A 6,863-nucleotide genomic window follows, 5' to 3' on the forward strand; every position below is an offset into this window, starting at 1 on the left:
AAAGAAAGAAAGAAAGAAAGAAAGAAAGAAAGAAAGAAAGAAAAGAAAGAAACAAAGAAACAAAGAAAGAGAAAGAAAGAAAAAAAAAAAAGCTTCATAACTAAAAGCAGTTTGAACCAGCCTGGACACAGTGAATTATGAATTATTGGGAATATTTTTAACAATGGGTTACATTAATCTTTGTTTTCTTTTAGAAATTAATGTTCATAACATTAATGAAATGTTTTAATATTTTTGTAGATAAAGCCATGGTGGTTCTGCATGTGTTTATGTGTATTATATAAATATATTTCAAAAATATATTAGGATTAAAATTACAGGCTCATACTATTCAATCAAATTTCAGGGAATTGATTATTGTTTAGTGAAAAAATGGTGCAGCACTTCACAGGACTTCTGCTTTCAAAAATTCCTATAAAAAGAAAGCTGTCTATTAAAAATTGGATGTTTCTAGCTCTCTTCTTTTTTTCTTTTTAATCAAAACCTTTTTTATACCACCATTCCAAAAATTTTAGAGCAAGCATCAATCTGTTTCACACTGTTTAAATAAAGTTAGAGAACAATAAAATAAAAAGTTTTCAGTTCTTTCCTCTAATCTTTCTTTCAGATCTTTCTTCTAAAACCAAATCGTTCTTAAAATCAACATGACTGCAAAAAAAAAAAAAAAAAAAAGTGAGGAAAAGTGTGTAAGAGAGAGAGAAATGTAATTCTTGACAAATTATGCCTGGAAATAATTGTCATATTAGGGAAAGATGTATTTGAAAATGTAAAAAAGAAGGACTAAAACATTAATCAGATTTATGAATATTAGGCTACTAGAATATTCATAATTTTTTCTCAGAATTACAAGAACAAGTATCACATTTTCAGAAATGATTCAACACAATTCTATTTTATGTAGGTGTTCATACCTGAAACTATAATAAAGCAAATGTCTTTGCTGATTCTAACTTTTTTTTAATTAAACATTAAATACAAAAATGAAATGAAATCTCCTCCTCTTTATCAGACTATCATTTAAGTCATGCATTTTCTGTGTCTTTTCTTAAGAGGCTTAACTCCAAGCACTCACCCTTCCCCCCAAGAAAAAAAGTTCTAATATAATGGCAATCACTTTTCAAGACAAAAGAATTGTATTCTGCCAAATCAAGTTTTGAAAGATCTGACAATTGTCTTGATTTTGTTAGGAACAGTTTGTGTTCAACATAATACAGTTTTCACAAAAGTCTTCCACTGAGTGTATTTGCTTACCTAGAAGAAGTAGCTTTTGATTTCATTGGACTTCTTTCATTAAGAAAAGGTATTAGCCCAACAACAAAATATAAATTAAAATACAATTAAAATATAATTAAAATAATATAAAATGTAGAAAAATAAAGAAACATAAAAAATTAATAAACTATTCTACCTATCTGAAGGGCAAAATTCAGTAGCCTGTCTTAACAAATCTTGTCCTAATATCTACTCTCCACTCTCAATCTTTTGAAAATATTTTTGAGGTATAATTTATATGACATACATATTTGAGAAGTTTCACACGATGCAAAAATGTGTATTTTGGTGCTACAAGAACTACAATGTGTTTATGTGAATTTCTGACATATGTAACATTCTTGAAAAGCACAGGACAAGAAAAATAGATGCATAAGGCCACGTCATTCACTAGGATGCTGTACATTTTACTGAAGGATGCTGGTGATTTGTGTTATCTTTTTCTCATGAGTGAGAAAAGCAAAACTGTGAGGAAGAGTTCCTGAGCTATTCAGTTGAATGCATGGTGTGGCTTCTGAAAAGTAAGACTCAGGAGACAGAAACTACCATTCTTTCCTGTACGTAGAGGAATAATATACCAAACATCTATCCAAATATACCACATTTGTTGCATATATATATATATATTATTGATTTGTTATTTAAGAATTCCAATTAATATGTTATAGACATTTTAGTTATATTTGTAGTGCTGTCTCACTAAAAGCAATTATTTTAATTTTTTTGCAAGTGTACTCTGCGATGCACAAGGCACAAAAGAAGATGGAATACCATACTGACGCAGGGGCCAGTCAAACTTTCTCTCACTTCATTGATGGTTGCACCAAACCTGAAGTCTGAAGAAGCTAAAAAGGTCACTGCAGAGAGAAATATTTTTGGGGGCCCTGGTAAAAAAAAGAGACCTGAAAGATGATCAAGACCAATCCAGGATCAGATTTTCTTATATTTGTATATATTAAATTAAATTCATGAAAAGTTTGCCCTTCATCAGAGGGAAAGTCAGCTTAACAAAAGCCTTAAGCTCCTGTACCACGTTATAGGATATGTATTTACGGGGAGACCTCTAAGAAAGGTGTGACTTTCTTCTCTAAGAAAAGTGTGACTAGGAAAAAAGTGTGGAAATTGAACCCCAAAATTCCTTCTACTGAAAAGAGAATCAAGAAGGTTTTCCAGGCTGAACTTATTAGCTGTTGGGTTTTAGGTTTCTGAATGTCATTTTATTTTGCAAAACAGAAACAAAAAATGTATGCTTCTAATGTATTTAACACAATCTGGGAAGAGAATGTGCAGAGCTGTCAAATGGGACTAGGAAAATCTAATTGTAATATGAACTCTTACAATGAACTATTTTTTTAGAGAAGGTGCAAGATCAGAACGTAGGAAGAGGTGCAAAATATCACACCACATAAAGAGCTCTAGCTGAAAGTACAATAGCTCTGCTTCTTCTACCTCAGCATCAATAAATAAACATAATGAAATTCATGACACATTATTGCATTGCTCTGTATTGCCTCTATTCATTTAAAAATGATGAACACATTTAAAATAATTCACAACTTGTCAAATGCCTGTGAGCAGTGCAGTTAGACTAGTGCTTTAAGAAACATTTGTGAAGATCTTATGAGAGCTTGATACTACTTATATCAAAGTAAAAATGGAAGTATGGGAAAACAGAACAGTAACTACTTCCCCTGAATCTACTAGTACAGTTGCATCCAATATATTTACACTGTTCACCAATGATATGTACTTACTGAAGCTGCACTGTCAATAAAAAACACATTAAGAACCTTTTGAAAGAGCTTCCTTGTCAATTAGACTGCAGATACATTCTATTGCTCCAGTTTTTCTGTCAATTTAATATACTGGATCATATTAACAGTACTGGCTTGTCAATAAAGCAAATCCAAATCCTATTAATGGAGTTATACTGCCAATACAATCGGCTTCCTATTTATCGAGCTCCCCAGTATCAGGGAAAGCTGTGAAATGGGATTATAAGGTTAGGTTACATACATCTGTCTCTATAGTATATAAATATTTGAGGAGTTTTGTGCAACTGTGTGAAGAAAAATGTGTAACCACTTTTTTTCCCCTTTAATAGTTTACCATTACTGAGGAAATATTAAATAACCTTCATTTATCACATTATTTTTCCTGCTTGCTGAAAGTAACACTGTTATATCATAAGGTAGCCTGCTTCTGTGCCACACACACAGAAATGCCAGGAGATGTATGCACATGAGATAGTATCTGTGCCAGAAAATTAAAAAGATAAGACACATTTTAGGAATAAAATATGAAAAGCTCCACAATTTAAATGTTTATTTAGCTATTGTATTGTGATGTATAATCTTGATATAATGAAGCTTCTAAGTATAATTTTAGCATAACAGAGACCCCTGTAAATAATTAATATGAGGTAGTAGTTCACGCATATATATAAGTATATATATATTCTACTTATTATATATATTACACATATATCCTATATATAAATAGTATATATACTTAGATATATATGCATGAACTACTACCTCATATTAATTATTTTAATATATATTATATATTATAGTATATGTATATACTATATATATAAGTAGAAGTTCAGCAAGCCTTCAATTTAATAGAAACCCTAATGAAGTTGAACATTAGTTGCTTTTAACCCATTCAATATTAAATAACTACTTTGACTGGATTAGTAGAATATACAACAGACCATTAAACCTAATTATATTTAAAAAAAAAAAAAAAAAAAAGTTTCTAAAAAAAATAGTAATTGCATCAAAATGTACTGAGTATTCTCTTATCAAATTAACTCTGTAGGTCTAACTTGAAAATATGGATTTTTTTTAAAAAAAAAGGTCCAAAATGACAGTTAAAGGTCAATGAATCAAGTTGCCAATTATATTTTCTGGTAGCAGATGGGTGCAATGAAACCTAATGATTGAATCTGAAACGCTTTAATGCACCTTTTATCTATGGCTCCCACCATATTGAGTCTACCTTAGTATTCCTAACAGATATTATGTTTACTGCATAACAAACTCAACTACAGTTAGCTAACTAGAATGAAATCTGCACTCATCAGAATATCCAATTTACTCTAAAAATATCATACCATGAAATCAAAATAACATTTGGGAGTATATCTTTGATATCATTATTTTTGTGTGGTGCCTTTTTTTTTTTTTTTTTCATTTCAAACCACATGTTAACTATGGAATTTATAAATTAATAAATGAAAATTAGATGGAGACTTAAAAAAAAAATAAAAAATAAAAAAATAAATAATAAAAAAAAAAGACTGCAATACTGCCTTGAAATTTAAGGAGATTATCAAAGTATTTGTTATCATTTCAAGAATATTCTTTCTCTCATGTTAATAACTTTTTTTTTTTTTTTCCGTGTAAAAGCAACCTTGTCTTTTTTGCCTTTCTTTCATAAAAACAAATTCTACTATGCAATTGAAAGCTCTTGGCATTTTATTTTTAATTTTGACACATATCTGAAAGATCTTACTCAGCAGGAATACCCAATGAAGCCAGTAAGAGCTGTAGAATTTGTCCTCTTTTTAAACTGCTGTTTTCCTGTTTCTGATATGAAAGCATATCAGAAATGCTTTCTGAACAGATAAAAGCTTTATAAAAACTGCAATAATAAGGTGAAGAGGAGATCAAATTATGGCCTTTTAACACTGACAAACTGTTTTGTACTCATAATATTTAGTAAGGGGTAACACGGACACCAGATATTTTAAATCTGTTAAGTTTGCGTTAACATCTATCCACTACATTTACCTTCTGTCCTACCCATACTCTTACTAAAGGCAACAATAAAACTCCCACTAGCTATGACCTGAGGTCCACTGAAATCAATGGACATTTTCAAATTGGTTTCAGTAGTCCTTGGATCAGTCTGGTTCAATTATGGGATAAGTGAGTCTTTACATAGTGTGCTACATTCCCACAGATTCTCATGTTGTATGCTGTAGAAAGCTGCAAAGGAGCAGGAGGAAGATTATCATAGTAATAGAAAATGAGATATTCTTAAATGTAATGTTCCTTTATCCCAGCATATGGTCCTCGCCATGGACAACATTTAAACAGAATTGTAATGTCAATGACAGGGAAGGGTGATTCACTAGGCAACAAACACTGCATGCGGCAGAAGAGTCCAGTTCTCTGCTTCTTCACTACAGCATGGAAAAACAAACAAAAACCAATAAAGATAAAGCAGAACCTGATTCTAAAACCATACTGCCTGTACAGAAAATGTATTTAGAGGGGGACACTGAAGCTTTCTTCCAAGGTGATGGACAGAACAGAGTAAATCTAGATTCACCTCTTTTCCTAAGATGCAACCTTATCCCCTTTCTTTTCCTAAAAGCCTTCCGCAGAAAAGCAATGATTCCCTTAAATTCTTTAGGAAATAAGAAGTAAAACATAGGTGCTAAAGCTTACAATATCTCCTTATGTCTAATTTCACATTTAGGTCATGTAAATTTCTTACAGTATTTTGTTAAAAATCACCAAGAAGGTATTCTGTAAAAGACTTTCTGACAGTATGCAAAGCCCTACTCTCACACAAATATCTTAGCGTAATTATTTCCTGTTAGCACTAGAAAAAGACACACCACTAAATATTCTGCCAAAATAATGGCTGAATTTATGACAAAATAGTAGATCATCAAACTTTACAGATTCACATGCCTGTATAAGGAGATTTTCAAGTGTGAAATGGTGATTTATTATTTGTGACATAAGATAAATTATTTAGGCTTGCACAAATTTAGCTAGAGGTTCTGTCCCTAAATATATTTTAAAGCCATAACAGTCATTTGCCTATGATGAGGTACCTCATAAAATGAAATTTTGATTGAATACACCATTAATACAATAGCAATGGACAAGTAGGCTTGGACAGAAAAAGTAAGGTTTTTGGATATAAGGCTTCATATAACCCTCCATATCTCTGTCACTTTAATGTTAACATACTGCAATGACTTCATACAGGTTATAATTTAATAACATATTAAGTTCATTCAGATGACAGAACAAGCAAAGATAGTTACCTTTCTTGATATGATTATCTTACCTAGAACACTACACCTGCTTATCTTGGTAATCTGTAAATTCATATGTATTTTAGGAGGTGACTTTGACATGTAAATTCTTAACGACCTGGAGAAAAATAATTCCTGGATTATGCCTCATTAAAGCTTGTCATACTGAGACTATGAAATCAGATTTTGATGTTAAAATAAAGAAGATCCTTACAACAAAGGCTTCTCTGCAAAGACTGCAGGATTAGTCCTCTTTCTGTGTTAGTTTCTCAAAGCGTGGGACACTGCTGCAAGTTTCACCAGGAACAGAGACTGAAAGTGAATACTAATATTTGACTGAGGGTATAGTTGGACTACAGTGATTAAATTATGGGTTTGCCTCTATATTTAATCAGCAGGATGTTCAGACAGCACTTGAGCACTTTTTTTATTTTATTTTTTAAGAATGTATGCAATGGGAGCTGAATGATATCTTTCTTTTTCTTTCTTTCTTTCTTTCTTTCTTTCTTTCTTTCTTTCTTTCTTT

At 31.2% G+C, this 6,863-nt stretch overlaps 1 protein-coding gene and 1 long non-coding RNA gene across 5 annotated transcripts in view; one reads left to right on the forward strand and one right to left on the reverse strand.

Moving 5' to 3' along the window:
- Positions 1-3,702, forward strand: part of LOC118164379 — a 5,915-nt gene extending 2,213 nt beyond the window's left edge. The window contains exons 2-3 of the long non-coding RNA XR_004749466.1: positions 1,724-1,829; positions 2,003-3,702. This is a non-coding gene — a long non-coding RNA (uncharacterized LOC118164379). The remainder of the gene's footprint in view (positions 1-1,723; positions 1,830-2,002) is intronic.
- PCDH17 (protocadherin 17) overlaps positions 1-6,863 on the reverse strand; it is a 90,329-nt gene that overhangs the window by 65,067 nt on the left and 18,399 nt on the right. The window lies entirely within an intron of this gene.

This window comes from Oxyura jamaicensis, chromosome 1 (assembly GCF_011077185.1).
Source record: "Oxyura jamaicensis isolate SHBP4307 breed ruddy duck chromosome 1, BPBGC_Ojam_1.0, whole genome shotgun sequence".
NCBI lineage: Eukaryota > Metazoa > Chordata > Aves > Anseriformes > Anatidae > Oxyura > Oxyura jamaicensis.